Raw genomic sequence first — 22,822 nt, forward strand, 5'->3', positions numbered from 1 at the left:
CAACCTCATGTTGCTTGCGTAACTCAGAAGACCCTCTTGGCGCCATCCGACTACAATTTCGCCCGATAAATATATATATATATATATATATATATATATATATATATATATATATATATATATATATATATATATATATATGAGTAAAATATAAGTAAATCTGGCAAAAAATCTGTAAAATTAAAATCGTAGATATAATATATATAAGAATATATAAAACAATAACTCTATTAATGCTCACTAAGCAGAAAATATAATTTAACCCTAACGTGTATTGAATATAGAAATTGTTATATATCAAACATCCACGCAAAATATTATATATCTAAAATGTGTCTAAATTTACACCGAGCAAAATATGTTTTGGAAAATAGTTGGAATTGGAAGAATATTCGTGTCGGAAAAATCGGATTTGAAATATATATCTAATATACATATTTAAAATCGAAATTGAGTATCGAGTTTCAATTTAATATGTAAATCTGTGTATGTATTTTTTGCCCGTTATGATTTGCAAACGATACTCGAATATTACGTGTTATTATACTCATTATGTTAACTGTTTTTATTTATATAACTATATAATAATATATAATTTAAATATTTTTATTTTCATATATTACGAAACAGCAATATTCGAAACATTTAATTATGTAAAATATATCATAGAGAGAAAAAACCTTACACCAACATACCCACTATTAGTCAATTAACAAGCATTTAACAATTGGCCAGGTCCACAGAATAACATATGATATTGAAAAAGCGTACGAAAGTAAAAAAGTATGCTCAGCTATATTCTGAGATGTAGCACAAAACTTCGTTAAAGTTTGGCATGAAGGCCTTGTATATAAACTACAGAAAATATTACCAAAACAACACACCGAACTACTAAAATCGTACATTATAACCTGAATTTTTAAAGTTGAACAAGTAGAAGCTTACTCTACAATAAAAGAAGCTAAATCAGGTGAACTACAAGGAAGTCTACTGCGGCCAATGCTTTATCTACTCTACACTTGTAATATACCACAAATGGAGAATATTACGATGGCTACATTTGCTGATGATGCAAAACTTCGCTGGAAGGAACATATAAAGAAGAAAATAAAGGAACTGGAATTGAAATATAGGACAATGTATTGGTTAATTGGAAGAAAATCACAATTATCAGTACATAATAAACTGCTATTATATAAGCAAATACTGAAACTTATATGGACATACCGAGTTCAATAATGGGGATGTACTGCAAAGAGTAACAAACAAAATACAAATTTTTCAAAACAAAGCCCTGAGCAGTATTGTGGGTGCACCCAAATACTACAGGAATGACAATGCATGAGGAAAGACTCCATTCTCATAAGAATATTGAAGTATTGCAACTTTTATCCAAAACCACCAGAGCAGGAGACAGACTCAAAAAATCAAACCATCTAAAAAAATACAGCAGTGACATGTATTAAAATTATTGACCAGAAACTGAGATAAGGCCGATGGGTCCTCGTAGTTATATATCTAGATTTATGTTATCACAAAGACAAATTGTAGGTTAGTCGGAAACGACTAGTAATAATGTAATAATTAAATAATAAAAAACAGCTAAATATGCTAAATAATTTTAAAGGATTTCTTTCTGAACTATCAATTAATAATAATAATGGATTTGAAATACATTATTTCGATTTTTGCCCCTTAATATCATTTAGATTCTTCAAATAGGTGTAAATAACACGAGTTTTTAAATCTAGTCTAATTATCTTTCGTACGCTTGATAAACTGTACTTGAAATCTAACAGCTGTTCCAACAATTAACTAAGACTATGGATTTGCTCCGAAGAGTAAACATATTTACGTTACGGCACATAATACAGATACTCAATTTACATATCCTCGTACAGTTAATTTAGCAGCTATTCCAGAATATATTCCCTATATTAAATGTCTAGCATATATCGGGTTATCTCTTATGATTATCTGAATAACAATAAAACGTTTTAATTAACTATTCACAATTTGTAATTACAAAAATGTATTAAAATTCACTGCTAATGTTATACTAACTATGTAGTTCCATACGTTCAACTCCTAAACATAATATATACGTCAATGTTGGAGCTAAATATTCGGTACCATTATGATGAAAGCAACAAAATTTAAAAAGCATTTTCATGGGTAATAAAATTTATAAAACAGTAAACTCAGATTATTGTTGAAACTATTTGGAGCAAATAGTATTTCTATTTAATACAAATAATCTCTTATTAAAATATGTTTTTCCAACTTCTACATTTCGATCTTAAATAAGTAATCTCTATGTCATAAATTCAGCCAATCAAGATGTAGGAATGTGTATTTAATAGTGTCATGAAAATACATATTTTAAAACCCTTATTTTAATCACCAAAACCTATTCATGTTTTTAAACCATCTTTCGTAACATCCTGAAATACTTTACTATTATTAGAAACCCTAATTATTTTGATATCGAAGTAACGATCAAAGTTCGGAGTTAAATAAAAGGAACCAGGCTACTAAGAATAACAAAGCAATTAAAAGTTTTTGTGTATGGATAAAGTAGAGAAAAGTAATGTACTCCTCACATACTCCGATATTATCAAAGTATAGTCATTTTATAATGAACTAGAAAAACTATTATAACACAATAATAAACAAAAAATAGGACAGTTTGAGAGCTGACAATTTAAAGTTGATAAAAATGCATTCTTCGAATGTAATAAAATCTAATTAACTATGGGAGAGCACAACTCAAAAAACCCCTACGAAATGTATAGAATACAAAAATATTAATTTACCTACGTCTACTATGAGGAGAGTAATTAAAACAGAGAAACTGTTGATGGAAATTCATAAAAATGTAATCCAAAAATTGCAAACTTCAAAAAACCTATCTACAGCATATAATGACTAAATATATTCATTTCTGTACTTACATAACTCAAGCAAGAGTTTTTTTTTAATTAATTACATCTTACTATAGATATGCTTAGTAAAATATTTAATTTACAAATTAATTTATTACTACAGTTCTGTTATAATGGCATTAAAAGACAAGCAAGGTGAGTTCTGGATTAATACATCAGTATGTATTTCGCAAATTAAAATAAAACTAATCTACTTAGGCTAAAGTTGACAATGCACTACACTAAATAAGCCCGTGTGGTTTGGTTTTCAGATTTCCTGCGTGTTGTCCAGTAGCTGTATTGATTCCACGTTGCAGTAACAGATTAATTGAAAAATCCCCGGCCTGACACATAGATGGCGCTACTAGAATTAAATCCATAGGTCTTTTTGCTAGCCCTAACACTTAAAAGATGCGTGTATAAATTTGACAGCTGTCGGATGATTAGTTTGTGAATTAAAACATTTTGAGTGAAGCAACTTTTATTATTGTGAAAAAAAATAATAAAAATGAATTTCGCGTGTTGACAAAATATTGATTTTTGAAGGGAAAAATACAGTTGAATTAAAAACGTGACTTTATGTTGAATTTTCGGAGATATCAACTGAATGTGTTTGAACAATCAATCAAGATCAAGCGTAATAAACCAGAGTTCTTGCGTCGATATGTGACAATGGATGAAACATGGCTCCATCACTTCACTCTGAAGTCCAATTGACAATCATCCGAGTGGACTTCACACGATGAACCCGCTCCAAAGCGTGGGAAAACTCAACAGTCGGCTGACAAGGTTATGGCGTCTGTATTGCGTTTGGGATTCGCATAGAATAATTTTCATTGACTACCTTAAAAAAGGGAGGACCATCAACAGCAACTCTCACATAGCGTTATTGGACTGTTTCAAGGACGAAATCGCCGAAAAACGGCCGCATTTGAAGAAAAAGAAAGTGCTGCTTCACCAAGAAAATGCACCGTGTCTCAAGTCAGTGAAAAAGATCCATGAATTGGGCTTCGAATTACTTCCTCATCCACCATATTCAGCAGATCTGGTCCCCAGCGACTATTTTCTGTTCTCAGATCTCAAAAGAATGCTCACTAGGAAAAAAAATACGTCAAATGAAGATATGATCGCCGAAATTGAGGCCTATTTTGAAGCAAAGGACAAATCGTACTACAAAAATGGTATCGAAAAGTTGGAGGGTCGCTATAATGAGCGTATCACTCTTGAAGGGAATTATGTTGAATAAAAAAAATAATGTTTCCAAAAATTGTGTTATACTATGGTAGGCCGGGGACTTTTCAATTCACTTGTTATTGTGCTAATGTTATATTAATGTAATACGTTTTACAATAATATTTACATTATACAGACAAGATATTTTTCAATACAATAAATATTAATAGAGGTTCGCTAAAGATTTCAATAACAACATTATTAAAACAGTTATTCTGGCATTGAACATTAAATAGTTGAAATACAATTTCAATGCGTAATAATAGCCAAAACATGTTATTTATTAATGTAATATGAAGTCTAGTAGAGAAATTAATATGTAATATTTCCAAAATTCACCTTCTCGATTCCATTAGCCGCCATAGTTTTTATATCTAGCCTCATATATGGCATACAAGCAAATAAACAAAAATTTAATTAACCTAATGAGAAACTGCCAATGATTTATAACAAATTTATAAAAAAAATATATGAAAACATAAAAGTTGAACCAATTTGGTCAATAATTTCGCGCAACACAATCCAGAACCGTAACAAAAATGTCGGCGCACATTAATATTCATAAATCATCGTTTAGAACGCTTCGGTAAAGACAAGAGTTTTTAGACCCTGGACAAAACATTTGACTCTTCATAAAAATTTTCAGACCTCAAAAGAATGCTCGCTAAAAAGAAATTTTCCTCGAATGAAGAGGTGATCGCCGAAACTGAGGCCTATTTTGAAGCAAAGGACAAATCGTACTACAAAAATGGTATCGAAAAGTTGGAGGGCCGCTATAATCAATGTATCATCCTTGAAGGGAATTATGTTGAATAAAAAAATTTTGCCAAGAAAATGTGTTTTACTATGGTATGCCGGGGACTTTTCAATTGAGCTGTTAATTTAGCAATCCTATTTCATGTTTAGAGGCGAAATCTTAGATCACTTCGTATATCCATTTGATTCCGAGATCATCGCGTAGCTCTTCATTAGTTACGTAGCGATAAATATTGGTAATTAATCGTAGAATTTTCTTTTGGGTCTCTTGGATTACTGTTGCTTTGATGTTTTATTGCAACTCTATATATATACACCCCAAAGTTCCAAATAGCTTTATGGTTGACTGATCTTCCGATTAACCTGTACAGTTGCTTGACTTTGAGTCTAATCTGCTCTGCTTCTTGCCTAACATGATGTTTCCAATTTATCCCACCATCGAGATATATTCTGAGGTTCTACTTGAGGAATCGGACATCCGTCAAGTAATATAATTAGGTTTTTTTTCATTTTTCCGCAATGCAAAATTAACATGGACAGATTTGGAGCTATTAAGCTGTATATTTCGGTCTCTAGTCTATTTGTAGATCTTGTTGACCACTACTTGTACTTTTTCTATAGCCTTAGGCAGAGATGCACCTTTTGCCATGATAACTGTGTCGTGATCAAATGTTCCAAATACTGTTTCTTTTGTTGTTGGTATATCAGCAGTATATAGCAGATATAGGAGTGGTCCCGAGGCACTATCCTATGAAACTCCAGCAGAAATAGGTTTAAGTGTTAAGAATGCCCCTTCATGTGAGACTATAACTTTTATTTCGAAAAGATGTGATCCCAGCAGCCGACAGTAGTTCCGCGGTAGCAATTTGCTCATTTTTTAGGTTAGTCCCAAATGCCATAACTGGTCAAAAGCTTGTGGGGTGTCCAGGAATATATCAGGGCAGTATTTCTTTTAATCGAATGCTTTTTCGATTACTGCTGTTACTCTGTGTACTTGGTCGATTGTCGAATAATGATTCCAATGGTTTAATACGTTTTAACATCAGTTTCTCAAATAATTTTGATATCGCAAGTAGCAGCGAAATAAGCATGTAAGATCCAACTTATTTTGCCGGTTTGTCAGGTTTTCTAAGCATAATTATTCGAGCAATCTTAAAACATTCTGGAACATGCTTCAGTCTCAGACAGGCATTGAATATATATGTCCACATGATTTTTGCTTTTCGCAGCCGCTCTTTTAACAATACATGTGAAATATAATCAATTCCGGGAGCCTTTTTAGGATTGATTGATAGGTTGTTGTCAATTTCTCTGGCAACTTCCATTAGATAAATCAGATTTACAGCTACATCGGGCTGATAAAAAGAATTGGTTGGAAGAAACAGAACAAATTAAGTATAATGAATATACACGGAAATATCATTTTCATGTTGATACATCTGGATCTGGCTAACTGGATCTATATACAAAACCGACTGGCCAGCACAATCACCCAACCTCATTATCATTGAAGAGTTTTAGAGCAAAGAATGTGGTGTGAGGAGTGCGATTTCCATTTTCAACACATTTTAAGCAAATAACGGAAGTTTTGAATCAAAAATGGGATAATAATCAACAATTAATTTGTGGCTTAACAACTTATTAAGAAATAAGTATTGTATATACATTAGGTCTCCATGTTATTTAATCCATCCCCTGTTTTATTGACGCTTACTTGACGCCTTGCAATGGTCAAAATATTTCAAAAAAGTTTGGTCTCTCCGGTCTCTGAGACCATGTGGAAAAACTTAAAATGTTTGACTTTTTTCAGTATGAAATTGTAACAGAAATATAAACGAAACTTGTTTTAGACAATTTCTGAATAGAGCCCCTTGAAAGGGCTAGAAATTTAATCAAAATAAAAAATACTATTTTGACTACAAGTAATTTTTAAATACTAGATTTTCGTAAACATTGTAATAATTTTAAGTAAGAACATTTCTGAACAAAAATGGTAAAGCTATGCATTTTCGAAAATAATTTCCTTTCATGCCGTATATTCTGCAGTAATATGCTTCAAACACATAAATATGGTACACTTACAACACGAAGACCGTGTATTCCTATTTTTTTATAATCACAATAAAAGCATCTACCAATTGTGATATTTGCTTGTCCCTCATTCCGGTCTATCTCCACAACATCCTGCAGAACTAATTTCAAATTTCGTGACAAAGTGGTCATGGCTGCTCGTCTACGTAGATGTGGAATTATCAAACCATTAGCCATTTCTTACAGAAACTCTCTTCTATACACATTTTGTATTTTATTATTAACAGTAAATATTACAAAATGATTTATTTCGGCGATGTTCAACATTGTATAAACTATTATTATGGGCCACGTCATAGTATTTCAGGTGCATTCGTGTGACGTAATGTTTTTCCACCACATCAAAGCCTCCGTTGGTGTCATTGTATGCTGTTATAATCACTGGCTTGCATTTATCGCCGGTCTGTTTATCAATCTCATCATGGTGATGCTTACTTGATGCCAATATAACATTCCTGCCTTTTCGACTTGCTGTGAAGCCAAACATGCTAGTATTTGGTGGTCGATCAGCAGGTGAAGAATATTCGAGCAGTAGCTTTTTTTTTCAAAGTTCCAATCGCAGTTAATGCGTACATGCGATGGTATAATGGTATGCGAGAAGTATAATACATTTTAGCGTCACACATAGCAAACATGACATGACGGAATGTATTGCCTAAAGGAACAACGTCCCCTAAATCCTACAAGCATTTCATCTATATTAACATAAGCCGAATGCGAATAGCCTGTTCTACAAATTTCAACAGATTTTCCAAAAACTGTTCGAATAGGAGCCAATTTATCGATGTCCCTCCAAGCAAGACGTGTCTGTTTATCGTCAAAGCGAATACCACGCAGAAAAAATCTAAATCGTTGTAGGTAAAATATTTCAACCCCATAGCCATCCCTCCTCCAAAGATATTAACAGTCGATTTGTTCTGCCCGCTGCAGATAAATGTAAGAGTCCAAGAAGAGCACGCATATCAAGGATATCCTTAGGATTGGCGTCCCTTTCATGTGAGTAGTTTTTCTTGATTGAAGTAATATATTTATTAGTGTTCTAAATAACAATATCGAGAATTGTGTAAAAAATAGTCCCATATTTCTACAATATATTAGTTGTCTATGTTGGGCCAGGTAAGGGTACTGTAATATTTTCTCTTCTTGTCCTAACAGTTTTTGACTTTGGAAGCTGTTTCCGTCAATACCTTTTCCTAACTTCACCCACATAAATGACACATTTTTGTAGATTACTCAAGAAAAATACCCAATTATTATTTACCCATGAAAGATAGCAAAGTACTTGCAACTATATTTGTTTCATCAGTATCCCAAATCTCTTTCTCGGATCCACTCTAATGATTTACCGTTTCCTGAAAATTCTGTTCATTCTTATCCGATTCGTTATCTTCTAGCTGTTCCTTTTCGAAGGGCTGACCATATCCAACTTCCTTTAATAGCTTCTCTAAACGTTCTTGTTCTTGTTCATAGCTTTTCATAACTAAATTAGCTTTCCTTAACAGTTAAATCAACTTTTCCTCTACTACAATTCCTACCTCCTACCTGATACTAAACGATATTATGTCAGAAATAGTCACCCCGGTCATTATGCTGCAGTTTGATTCGATTCTCATACGCTCACCAGATTGAACGTCGAAAAGAATAGTGACCCGGTCTCAGAAACCGTGCGCGACTAGTGCAAGGTAAAGCACTTATCACCATAATTACCGTAGAATTTTTGATGTCCTCAAAATTACTTAATCTCTATAACTTTTGACTAAGTAAACGAATATGGTGGGGACCTTTATTTCCACAGTGGCCTATAGACCGTTACTTTTCAAATTCACTATAGTATGGCTTCATTTAATTACAAAATTAAATTTTCCTCAACTTTAAGCAATATTTTAAATTCAAAAACTAACCAATCCACAATCGCCAATAGATAATAATCGATATTCAATCGTTCAAAATAAATAGGCCAAGTTACATTCGCTACACTTAACTTGTTTACCATTTTACAGAGAGTATTTTTAACACGTGGCCTCAATGTCGTCCCTGTTTACGCTTTCCACATTTTACCCTAGCCCTAAGACCGTCGTATTTTTCCAAGACAAAACCCAAACAACACAGAAAGCTTAAGCACTTACCCCATAATCATCCGATCTCATTCTCTCGTCGATGCCGATGTGTGTGTTATTTTCCATTATCATGTAGGGCTCCATTGTTCGTGTATGTACATCTTAATCCATCTGGAAAAGTAAATGGTTGTCGTTAAGAGTTTGCGTCTATTGTACTATCTTTAAACCCGACTTTATACTATTATAAAAACAAGTCGTGTTTTTTTCTCGTGGATTTCAGGAGATATACAGTTCCGTTTAAAGTTGAAAAATAGTTAAAATATGATTCACATTTATAAACTTGAATTCAATATTATTTTTTCGTAAACTAATATTTTTAATGAACTGTAAATAAATCTTGACTGACTGGTGAGTGAACAACTTCAAGATGATCCCAGAAGACATCCGGTTTTGCACGGCCTTGCTGCTATAGTGATGATTTTCCTTGTCTAATTTATTACTTTTACCGTTGTATTAACCGTTGAATTAGCAAATAATAAGCATAAAGAGATGTAGAATATCTTGCTCACTTCCTGATTTGGGTTCGGTACAGACTTCAAAGTAATCAGTTCGTAGTAGTTAAAATAATATTGTAAATAGATAAGTAGGTTTAGGTAGGTATTAAGCTAAATTGTGTGTATATCTATAATTAATTTTTCAATTTTCAATTCCACTCATTGGCCTAAAATATTGATAATCATTTTTCGAAAAGAAACAATAACGTTAATTAAATTTACTTATCAACGATATCCTAGATCTTGTTCACTTCCCTGTATTCTATCACAACTGTAAACAATCAGAAACATAAATTTACAACAACCATGCCCCAGCAGGATTTGAATCCGTGACTATCGCAATAAGAGGAGTACAGCACTGTCGCCTTGGCCACTGCGCACCTAGAATTTTCTTGTCCTAAATAACAGATTTAAGGGATAAAATCTCCGTTGTCTTATTTAAATATCAGCTCTCTTTTGCCTAAAATAAAATCACAGTATCTCTGTTCTCAAGAATGTTTAAATATATTATAATCCTGAACACGGCTTAAAGAGTTTCGCGCACAAAATATTGTTCTTGTCTCTTTTAGTACGCATTATAAATTCTTTTTTTTTATGGAAAAAAAGAAATTTACAACATGTGCTGAAATCGATAGAGAGAGGCAGCAGAGTTTTGTTTCCGGCCGTGGATTTTCCTCCACATCAGAGGATAAATAGAGAATTTTTTATCAGCTATTACAAAAGCCAAAGCCTATTTTCAACTATATTTCCATTGTAATGAATACAGTTATTAAATTTTCCCTGTGGTAGTTTTTTTTTTTGAAAACTAAAGATTAAAAAAAACGTGAATATTGTATGACTTCATTTTTACTATTTTTTAGCAAAAATACTTACTATAAATATAAACAAATAGCAACCTCATAGGAAATATAGTTAAGAACGTCATCTGACTCATGCCAGCAATATGCAACTGTATGGCTTGTGCTTTCTTGCATAGTAAGTTGTAAATTTAATGGGATTTATTTTCGTCATTTTATTAAATTTTCTACAGATTTCTATAGATTTTGAGATATTTCCAGCAATGCTATGTTACAAAATCAGGCGTTGTCGAATATTTTGTGATTATTTTTGAATTTTTATCATTATACAATGATATTCTTGATCTACTATCTCAAATTCGTTACTTCCAAATCATGAATTTTGATTCATTGTCCATTCTCTTTGTTTCATAATATTTTATATCATAAATCCATCGAGTGATAGATGAGCCATTGATATATTCAATATTTTTATTATTCATAATTTTCTTGAGTATTTTTAGTACTAAACCAGAGCAAATAATCGTAAGCTGGTAATGTTAATATCTGGTTGGCACTATACATTTTTTTGCATGCATGCATGACATGATTCTCATCGACAGATGTTAAAGGTCGAGCAGAGCATTTATCAAGTTGTCCTTAACACGTTATATGCCTTCTATAAACAACGTCTGTCAATCAAATACAACAGTTCTGGGCCGAACATAGTTACTAAATAAATGTTTTAATGATTTCACATATTTGGGCTTTATATCGGTTAGTTTGGTAAATTTTGATAACCAAATTTATATCTGTAGTTCTATAATATAAATCTATAACTATATTTCTAAATACAAAGGAAAACAAATATGAATGAGAACTAGCAAAATCATAAATATGACAAAATACCAGGGTACATCGATTTTACCGTATTACACATCGAAATACCCTAAAACAGAAGATGATTAGAAGGAATTGTTGTCTAGTTTATTGGTCGATATAACTGCGAAACAATTAATAATATTTACGAGTAGAAAAAAATCAAAAAGTAGACAAAATCATATTATTAGATTAATTTTTTTTTAATATATTTTAAAGTATCCTTTTACCAACTATGGGTTTATCTGGACTGGGCCTAAAGTTTAACGTGGGCTCCGAACCGCGGTCCTTAGCATTAAGCCACTTTAGAAATCATCCCAGAAGACATCCGGTCTTACCCAGCCTGGTTACTGGCGTGACCATTTTTCTTGTCGGATTTTACACTCTTGCCTAGAACATTCACAAATTTTAAACAATTGCAAACATAAATTTACGACCATGCCCCAGCAGTATTCGAGCCAGCGGCTATCGCAACAGTAGGAGGACCGTCCCATCGCCTTTACCACTGCACCACCAAGTCGGTATTGGATTAATTTACTAGGTATCTTAATTTACTGTCTTAGGTGTACATCTTTTTCTGCAATTATTATAAATATCATACTTGTTTAATTAAAATTTTAAGTAAAAACAGAATTCTGATTTTGAAAAATTTGATATTACATGAATTATAGAATCTTCAGATAATAATCAATAATAATATTTTGATAAATCATAATTCCGTCACCGGAGTTTTTTAGCCTTCTTTCTGTGCATGCCAGCCAAGTAACTGTCATAATACTTCTTCGAAATCGAATTTACGCTATTAAGACAGCTCTGTGGAGATCAGAATAAATGGAAGCTAGAAGGACAAAGTTTCAGCTTTTACATTGGATGCAGCAAAATTTAATAGTAATTTTTACCTAGATCAACAATGACTTTTTTAATTACTTACTGCAACCGCATTAGTTGCTGAGAGTTGAAAGGAAGTCGAATTAATAGCTTGGCTAGGTTTTTATTTTGCAATCTCACCAAACTCCAAGTATACCAGGACCTTCCACGGCGTCAAGATTAGCATTTACACTACTTTATCGATAAGAAATGTTCATCTTTAACAGAAATTTTCGTAATGAAAACAATATTTGTCGCTGGCGTTGACTTAAGCACTTACCATCATAAATTCTCGATGAATCTTTGACTAAGTAAAGAAACAGCTTTACCATCAAAGTACAGCTTGATGCGTTACTAAATAGAGCTTTTAATGTCATATTTTAAAGAAACAGAAATTACTTTTTCCCAATTAATAGTGAATTACTAAGCATAAAAATAACCTGCAGATCAGGCTAATTTAATAGCTAAAACTAAAAAATTATTAAATAGTTTTCCTTTTGCATAACTAATTTATATATATATATATATATATATATAAATTAATTTAGCTATTAAAAATTTAGCTATTGTAAATTTAGCTATTAAATTACCCTGATAATGTCTGGATAATGGCGTGACGGATCTTACACTCTTGCCTGGACTTGGATGACTGGACTCTTGCCTTGGACAATCACAAATATTAAACAATCACAATAATAATTTTACGACCATGCCCCGGCAGGATTCAAACCCACGACTATCGCAACAATAGGTAGACCGTCTTGTCGCCTTTACCACTGCACCAACCAAGCCGGCCTAACTAATTTTTAGTTTTTAATACAGCTTCTTTTCGTTAATTTTTAAGTAATTTCTATTGGCAGCTCGATTTTATTTTTAACAATCTCCTATATATACTGATACTTTCTTCATTATTAATATTCATTTCAAATATTAGTGCTTTGTTAGTATAATTCCTGCAAAATAATGATTTTCTTTCTTGCTAAAAATGCGAATTAAAGCTAATTGTACCTGAGCTCCATTTCAGATTCAGCTTGATACATTTCAAAACTGATGAGGATAACAGAGCCTCTTCCCTTTCAGACGCCCGCTCAAAGAGACGAATTACTTTGAGAAATACGGCGAGCATCTTCCTACTGGCGGAAAATTAAATATGTTAATCAGAATCGAAAACTCTCTCGGGTTGTCGCTTTTTTTTTCACTTTGCCGTCGCGCAAGTTTCCTATTTTTTCGTCTCGAGCAGATAACAGTCGCAGAACAGAGGGAACAGGAAAAATAGCGTAATTGGCCTATCGGCTCCTATTATCACTTTTATTTCGAAAATATAAAATATATATTAGGTGCTTGTATGTATTCTGATATACCTCCGCGACAAAACTTTAGCACATATTTTATTACTTCACTTTTAATAAAAATACATTGTTGATTTTCAGATTCCACAATTAGACGGTTAATAGATGGTCATAAATTCATGTAAATATTACAACGATATAGTTATTGTTTACTTATACAAAGAATGCGACAATACTATAACACAGATATGTAAAAAAGATAACTTATTAATTAATATTTCGGTAGCGTTTTACATAGGTTTTTTAATAGAGTTAGGAACTATCGATTGTTTAGTAATTGACCACTATTTAACCGACTTCAAAAAAGCAGTTTCTACGTACGGCTGTATATTTCTTTTTAATGTACGGTCGCCGATTTCTCCGTCAATTATGGACCGATTTTCAAAGTTCCTTTTTTAATCGAAAGAATGTACTTCCGAGATGATTCCGTTGGAACTAAGTTAGGATCTGATTGGAGGAAGAGGGAAAACCTCAAATTGCTAAGGCACATAGAATATTTTCACATATGTTTATCTAAAATAATCAGATAGTTGTGTATAATGATAATGATGAAGTGATGTGATAAAAAATCGGAAGTAGTTCAGTGTAAAAGCCATTCAGTTTGCTTTTTAAGCACTAACCACATCATATGAGAGGTCGTAGAAATATTATAGTGAACTGTTTCTATAATGTAATGGTTAGAACGTTAAACTCACACACGGAGGTCTCGGTTTCGATTCCCAATAGGGCAACATTTTTTTCTAGTATGGTTGGAACATTTGTCAAATCATCTACAATAGGTAGCAGACCCCAGAACCTAAAGCATTCCTTATTTTCAATCATTGTTTCTTTATTCCTATTTTTCCTCATATGGTCTGTAATTTTACTTGGGCTATCCTATATTTAATAAAATAACTGCGTAATTTATTGAGTAAATATCTAACACTAAAAAGAAAAAAAGAACATTTTTTAAAGTAAAAGTAAAAAGTTTTAAGTTAAAGTAAAAAATAATCAAACTTAGATTTTTAGCATAAAAAAAAACGTTTTGAAATAATATATGTACGTAATAATGACGTCCTGAACAATGGCAATACGACGTTAGAATAACGTTGGTTAACCAGCAAACCAATAATCGTACTTTCGCACTTCTAATTTTTGAATCCGTGTGCCAAACAAGCCATTCTTTATCGATCTGAACAAGTATTAATAAGAATGCACTATGCCTGATGAGTATGCTGAGTTTCAACAGTGCATCTTTCACGTGTTTTTTCAACGATGACCCTGTGGATTTCCTGTGGATGGAAAGTAGTGCTTAGTCATTAGAAATATTCAAAAAACATGTTATGAATTTCATTTCGAAAAGATTAAGCCTTGAATTTTTATTTAGTATATATAAACATATCCCTTTGTTATATATTCAAGAACAATCTTTTCCTTATTCACTTTTCAGATAAAAGTCGAAATTCTAAATAAGGTAATACGAAATTGTTTGTATATTTTTTGTGTATCTAGAAAACTCAGGTAAGAGTTATCGTTCTTTTTATGGCAATAAAAAAAGATTTCCATATATGGATAAGAAAAACAACAAAGGAAGTTGGTTTCCGTACAGGATACTTTGAACGAATATATTCCGGAAAAAAGAATCCCGAGCCGCAGATATTCGATCTTAAATTTATTTGACGGCCTACAAATGAAAACTTTCAGTGAGAAGAATATTAGAACATTATACATAATTTGAACTGTCGTTTTTTGCATAAATCTTATAGTACTAAAATTGTCTTCGAATAATCAACACATTCTATGTACGAAAACTACCAATTAATTTATAGCCTAATCTTCAAGAGACAATATACTTTTACTGAAACAAAAAAAAACTCGAGATTGAAAAGAAAAATAAATTTTAACGGCAACAGATAAATCCTGTTTATACATTCAAAAAATATAACGCTGCTTACTTGTCGAATAAACTCTCACTATAAGCTGGTTTAATAGAAAGAAATATTAAAGGAAATCGTGGATCCAAACCGAAAACATTTCATTTAAAAAATACGAGTTCTACCTTGAAAGGCAATCTGACAGGCCAATACAAATGTAAGATTTATACGCTCCTTTAGGAGACATATTATACCTTCAGATGGTCCTTTCTTGAATTGTTTTGAAAATTTATTGCGTTATATAATATCATCTGTTGAAATATGTTCTACTGTGAATGTTAAATGATTTTAGGGAATATGGAATTAATTGTTATTGCCGAACATCAGCCACTTCTTTAATAACATCGATGCACTTTCTGTCAAGATACGCTTACATACATTCTGATCAATTTTTCCATTTTAAAAAATATTCACTGAAAAACATTAGTACTATATATACACACACTACGTTAAAATATTTTCCTTCATTTTCTACAACTCTTTTTTTCTATCTCTGGAAACATAACGACACATTTTCGCCTAGCATTTTCGCACTACTTCACTATATCGAAACCGTGTCCCAACCAAGCCATGCTGCATCAAATTGACCAAATATTAATCAAAAAACTCTAGGTCTGGTAAGTATACCGGATGCGGCTAATTGCCTTTAAGGCTGCAACAATAAATCTTTCACTAATCCTGCAACATGTAAGAGAGCGTTGTCATGTAAGAGAATGACTGCATCGGTCACTCGCTATTGCTGGTCTTTTCTGAAAGAATATGTCGTTCAGTTTGTTTAATTAACATCCACAGACATATTTAGTAACAGTATCATGCGGTTTAGAAACTTTTAATATACTACAGCTTGCTTAATACACTGTATACATATTTAATGTCGATGTAGATGGATCTCCTGAACTAACCCATAACCTTTTGCGATTGGGATTATCGAAGTGGGTCCACTTTTATCGTCAGTCACAATACATCACAGACAACTCCCTTTGCATGACAATCAATAAACCAACGTCCAGTTTACTTCTGATAACTGCCCACGTCAATTGAATAAATTATGTCACATATTATTACAAAAGTCACCCGCAATAACGAGTAACAGACACAGAGTCATACTTTAATATGACAATGCTAGGCCACACGCAGTGACATTTATTCTTAGCTGGCAGACAGCTTCTAAATGATAAAGAAATGTAAACATCTTTTTCTTCGTACAATTATGCTCAACATGTAGACTTTTAAAGCGAAAAAAATGATCACAATGCATCCTAACAAATAGTATTCATATATGCTAGTTGTTTTGACTTCTGTCTACGTCGTCTAAGATTAAAAGATAATAATGAACAACACGATCTTCATTGTTGTAATTTATTGCAATGGGACTATCAAACATTTATTCATGTTTATTTTATTTCAATTGCCAAATCTAGTCCAGTCTAGGTAATTCCCACTCCCGACTTTCACAAAACTGATTTGCAAGTTTGGGATAGTCTAGATTACCAAACTAAGCAACCATAGCATTTTCCAATATCAGAATAGGCTAGATGACTGTAATAAATAATCACAAAAATAATATAATCAAAAGAATTGATACAAGGTTCAAACAATAAAATGTCCCCGGTCTACCATAGTAAAACACATTTTTTTATGGCAAACTTAGTTTTTTTATTCAACATAATTCCCTCCAAGAGTGATACACTGAATATAGCGACCCTCCAATTTTTCGATAGCATTTGCTTCAAAATAAGCCTCAGTTTCGTCGATCACCTCTTCATTCGACGAAAATTTCTTCCCAGCAAGCATTCTATTGAGATCTGAGAAAAGAAAATAGTCGCTGGGGGCCAGATCTGGAAAATACGGTATAGATGAGGAAACAATTCAAAGCCTGCTACATATTTTCATTACTTCATTTATGTATTCATATAGTCCTAATATTTTATCAATATTTCTGACCTAAAATATGTATTGTAACAACGATAAATACGCCAGGCTTATTAAAACAATAATTTTTAATAAATTGTGTTTTGCTATTTATTGTATTCTTCAATAGCTCCCTTGCAGTTGGATCCTCTTTAATTTGTCTACTATGGCTTTCATTTATCTATTGCTTTCTACTAAATTTCGTTATGGAAACTAACAATTCACCAACAAATGAGGAATTAAAATTCTATTAAATTATGTTATTAAAAACTGTTAATGTTCTATGCAACATTTAAACCTTGATGCACAAATTAACGTATTTATTCTAATATTATTGCAATATTCGGTTAGTGCTTTATCAAATGCATTTACAAATGAAACTATAAATTAATCATAAGTTTATATTACAAAAATATACGGAAAAATCTTAAACAACCCTAAAAATTATTTCAAGTAAAATGATATGACCATATTAATTAATGACAGTTCTTAAGCAAGGACAATTTTTCTTAGCTGTTCTCTGTTCATCAGACATCAAATTGAATCGAAAGCTGATTTTTAAATTGTAAATACCTTGTAAACAAAGAGAACTGACGATTCTTGTTTTTCTCGAATTTTGTTAATCTATGTTGGGATGAAAAAGTGCAAGTGGCAGTCAAGAAAATCTACAAATGGACGAAATATTGGAAAATTCAACTTAATAGCACCTAATCTGTCCACGTTAATTTTGCATTGAGGCAATATAATAAAAACTTAATTATATCACTCAATGGATGCCCGATTCCTCAAACAGAATCAGCTAAATACCTTGGAATCCATCTTGACGGTAGATTAAATTGGAAACATCAGGATGGACAAAAAGCAAAACACATTAGAATCAAAATAAAACAACTATACTGGTTAGTCGGAAGATACTCTCAACTTGATCTAAAATCAAAGAGGTTGATCTATAATACATTTATAAAGCCAATTTGGACCTATGGGGTGCAAATACGGGGTTGCACTAAAAATTCAAATCAACTAGTCATACAACGCTGTCAAAACAAGGTTCTTCGATTGATAACCATTGCCTGTCTCTATGTAACCAACAAAGAACTGCACGATGACATGGAAATCAAATGGATTTGCGAAGTTATCGAAGATTTCACCTTGATACACGAAAGAAGATTACTAAATCATACTAACGTGGAAGCAATACAACTGCTGAACAGCACGCAGGATCTCAGGAGATTGAAGCGAACAAAACCATACGAACTTATATAAAGTGTATACTTTTAGTGTAAACTATAATTATAAGTTAATAATCAATAAATAATTATAATTTTATAATTGAGGAATACATACTGATGTATTTTCTCGCACTCCTCTTGATTGTTAATTAATCCAAGTACATAGGAAAAGTAGTAATAAATTAGTTGTAAATTAACATTGTACTAAGCGTATCTAATAAAGATGTTATAAAAGAAATGTTGGGATGAAATTCTCAGAATTTTCCAGTTTTTCCTTCGCAGCTGTATACGCCGTCCGATAAAGCCGACACATTAATTTGTTTTATCTACAAAAAATGTTAAAGATAACTAATCGTTTTTTATCCAAACTTTCCATAACTCCTTAATAATTCCAGCAATACGGGAATAACCGAAAGTAACACAAACTCTTAAATAACACTGTTTAAAATGAAATAATTCCTTTTAATAATGATTTAACCTGTCACTTTCCCTTTTAATATAATTTCGAATGTAAACGTTATGGATTTGTCACATTAAAAATTGATTTTCGCTGGTATTTTGCGATACAACGTTACCAGATTTTTATTTTAAAAATTACGCGTCCGTCGTTAATTTACATACAACAGAAACGACGAGTAATCTAGTGTATAAGAGTTGAAGCTAACAGTGCGTCGACCAGAGCCTAAACTATTTATTTAAATATATATTTGTAAATGTATTTATATACGTACATTTTAACCTTATCTTTTATTTTATTTTATAAGCTTCAAAAACTTTAGCCACAGCGAGCTAAACTCTTAGTCCACAGGGCTACCCGCTGTGTTTCTTTATATATTTTGTGTTATCTATCTGACGATCAGGTTGCTTGATTTGGGCCTTTTTGTTTTATTGAAATATATTTATTTGTAGCGTATATCACACAAAAACATTAGGCCTAGGATTATTTCTCGATATACGCCGCAAAATTTTCGCTAAGCCTATAAATTTTTAAAAAATATGAACCTTAAAACGTCAGATCTAATGCCGAAACTATCGAGCTTGTAACACGTCTGGGATCTAGGAATATCAAAATGGAATACTAAAAAAAATATTTCTAAAACCTTTCAAAGATTAAAAGTGAATATAATTGAGCTACCGTCGAAAGCTTACGTAACCTAAAAGCTATTTGATTTCGAATATTGCCATCGGACCCCGGCTAAGTAAAACCTTTACTTTGAAAACCCGGCCAAACATTTCAATTTTGAACATACAAACAACAACAATGAGGCCACCTTACCGCTCTGGGTGACGTAGCCGGGAGCCGAGCAGGTTTTTTTTTTCTCAAAGGGCAGCGGGAAGAAAAAAACTCGCTTATTGAATTTCAATCTAGAATCTATTTGACATGAAAAAAATCAGAACCTTTCAAACGAAATATTAATGGAGCTCCATCGAAAACCAAACGGACAGTGTCCGATGTCGCTTATATATATCTCGCCGGGACGGGATTCTGTGTGGAAATCCATCGGGAAATTCGTCATTTTCCGCCATGACGAACGATGCGAGAGGTTAGCGTGAAAGTGGAATTTATTAGCTTTTAGACGAGACATACATTTAACTTTGTTAAAGGACACATAAAGAATTGTCGCGATGCGAAATTGTTTCGGTTTTTTCTTACTCTCAAGATGGAAAAGTAAAATTTATATATATATATATATATATATATATATATATATATATATATATATATCACTACATAGTATAAAACAAAGTCGCCTTTTCTGTCCCTATATCCCTATGTGCGCTTAAATCTTTAAAACTACGCAACGGATTTTGATGCGGTTTTTTCAATAGATAGAGTGATTTAAGAGGAAGGTTTATATGTATAATGCATGCATAATATACTAAGGCAACATTGATAATTTTAGAGGTTTCTAACGTGATGTCGTAAATTAACCTATTTTTTTAGGCTTATTTAGCAATTAGCAAAAACGCTGCCTAACCCTACGAGTTAGATCAAATTAATGTACTACAGTATTGTACACCATAAAAAGATCTACAAAAAAGTCTGCGATGGTATATGTTTATCTTTTAGGGATAACCCACATTAACCATTTTTATTGTTTACTTTTTAAGTGAGAAAATGGCTTATTTACGAAGCTATTTTAAGCAATACGGCATTAATCCTTATCGAATTAAGTACCTTAAATACAGTGTGCAATTAATATAGATCAATATGGTTCCTTACAGCATGTAAATTAAACAAATATTTTCGGAGATATTACAAATTTAAAATTTGCGTTTAAAAATGTGTAATGTAATAAAAATTGTATGAATTTAGATATTCCAAAGATAGCAGGAAATCTTCATAGTAAGTATAGGGGAAGAGGAATTGTTTTACTCCAAATTTAATGCGTGCAGGCCAAGGGCTGTAATGAATGAACCAAAAATACTGGATCGATTTTAATCATGTTTTCATTGAGTGATATAGGCATATATATTTTATGCCCGTGCAAAGTCGGAGCGGGCCGCTATGTTTTTATATACAACGTTCATATTTTTTCTGTAGTGTATTTAATTTAGTATCAGCATTGCATCCGTGCGAAGCCGGGGCAGGTCGCTAGTATATATATATATATATACAAGATGAGCTCCATGTCATAACTATGCCGTGTTTAGATATGGATCGGTCTGCGCTTCAAAAGGGCTTAAGTACGACGTAAATGGTAATATAAATTAATTATTAAATATAAAAATTCAAACACATACATTTTTATATATTTGAAATACAAGATGGGATCCAACGTGCATATATATTCATTCTTTCTGACACTGTTCTGTTGTCGTGTTTAGGTATGGATCCGTTTGTTCCTGCAAAGGGGCAATGATTTAATTACGACGTAAATGATTTGTTTTAAATATACATCGGTTCGAGATTATCAAATCAGAATTTACGCCTAATAAGTGATGACTGAATGAAATATTTTAATATTTATATTTTTATTACTGTAATTATTTATTACCTTAAAAATTTGACAATATTTATTGTATATATAGAGAAAATGTTACCGAAGCAACAGCATGAAATATTAAAATCTTACAGTACAGCCAGCCTGACAAGACTAACTCTTGATAACAGTAAGCCTACTATAAAATAAAAGAAGCTACAGCAAGTTTACCACAAAGAAGTGTATAGGGTCCAATTCCTTCCTATCTACTATATACATGTGATATATGACGTTGAATGTGGCAAGTGGAAAATATCACGACGGCTACATTTGCTGATGACACTACTATTCTAGTTGTCGAAGTCGATAGCGAGGAAGCCACATGAACACTACATATTAAATAATGGTATCCAAACCTGGAAAATAAAAATTAATGAATGTATATATGTCCATGTTGACATATTACCGCACAAGTACCAATAACAACAAATAATACTAAGTATCTCGAAATGAATCTGGTTGGAAGACTTCGCTGGAAAGAACATATAAAAACAAAAGGAAAGTCCTGGATTTCAAATATAGGAAAAGCTATAGGTTAATTGGAACAAATTCACAATTATGAGTACATTAGTTATACATATGCATTGAAAGCTATATGGAAATACAGATACCAATTATGGGGATGTTCCGCGAAAACTAATGTAAAAACAATACAATTTTTCCAGAACAAAATCCTGAGAAGTATTGTAGGTGCACCCAGTTACTATAGTGCTAATTATAGCACCGAGAACTTTATATACCGATTGTCACTCAGGAAACCAAGGATATCGCAAGGAGACATCAGAAGAAACTCCATTCTCATGTCAATATCGACGTAATACTCTTGGATGATACCAGAATAGGATATAGTCTCAAAAGAATCAAACCATTTGACCTTGTGTAATATAGTGTAGTGAGGTTCATTTAATAGAAAAAAACAGTGTTAATACATAAACATACGACTGATAAGTCCTCCTAGATACATACCTAGATTTAAGTTATTGCATAGATAAATTGTGGGTCAGCCGTCAATGTCTAGTAACAATATAATAAATATAAAGATCTAAGCTATAGGGTTGAAGCATGAAACTTCACCGTCAATCGCTCTCCATTTTTGCGGTTTCACTAAAGATTTGTTTTCGTAATGAAAGAATACCTTTCCTATTGATCGGTTCTGTTCATTTCCCTTTATTCGCTTGCTTTAATCGTATTAGTTGTTGACAGTAGAGAATTAATATAATAATTTTGAACAGGATCCAGCAGGTCAAAAATAATTCATTTCGGATCCTACCAAACACATTACATCAGCTTTCTAGACAT

General features: G+C 32.2%; 1 long non-coding RNA gene across 1 annotated transcript in view; it reads right to left on the reverse strand.

The window, feature by feature from the left end:
* Window positions 1-9,152: 9,152 nt before the first annotated feature.
* Window positions 9,153-22,822, reverse strand: part of LOC143199823 (uncharacterized) — a 36,398-nt gene continuing 22,728 nt past the window's right edge. The window contains exon 2 of the long non-coding RNA XR_013006544.1: window positions 9,153-9,232. This is a non-coding gene — a long non-coding RNA (uncharacterized LOC143199823). The remainder of the gene's footprint in view (window positions 9,233-22,822) is intronic.

This window comes from Rhynchophorus ferrugineus, unplaced genomic scaffold (genome assembly GCF_030347505.1).
Source record: "Rhynchophorus ferrugineus isolate W39M unplaced genomic scaffold, kcgeb_rfMv2 rfM7, whole genome shotgun sequence".
Classification (NCBI taxonomy): Eukaryota; Metazoa; Arthropoda; class Insecta; order Coleoptera; family Curculionidae; genus Rhynchophorus; species Rhynchophorus ferrugineus.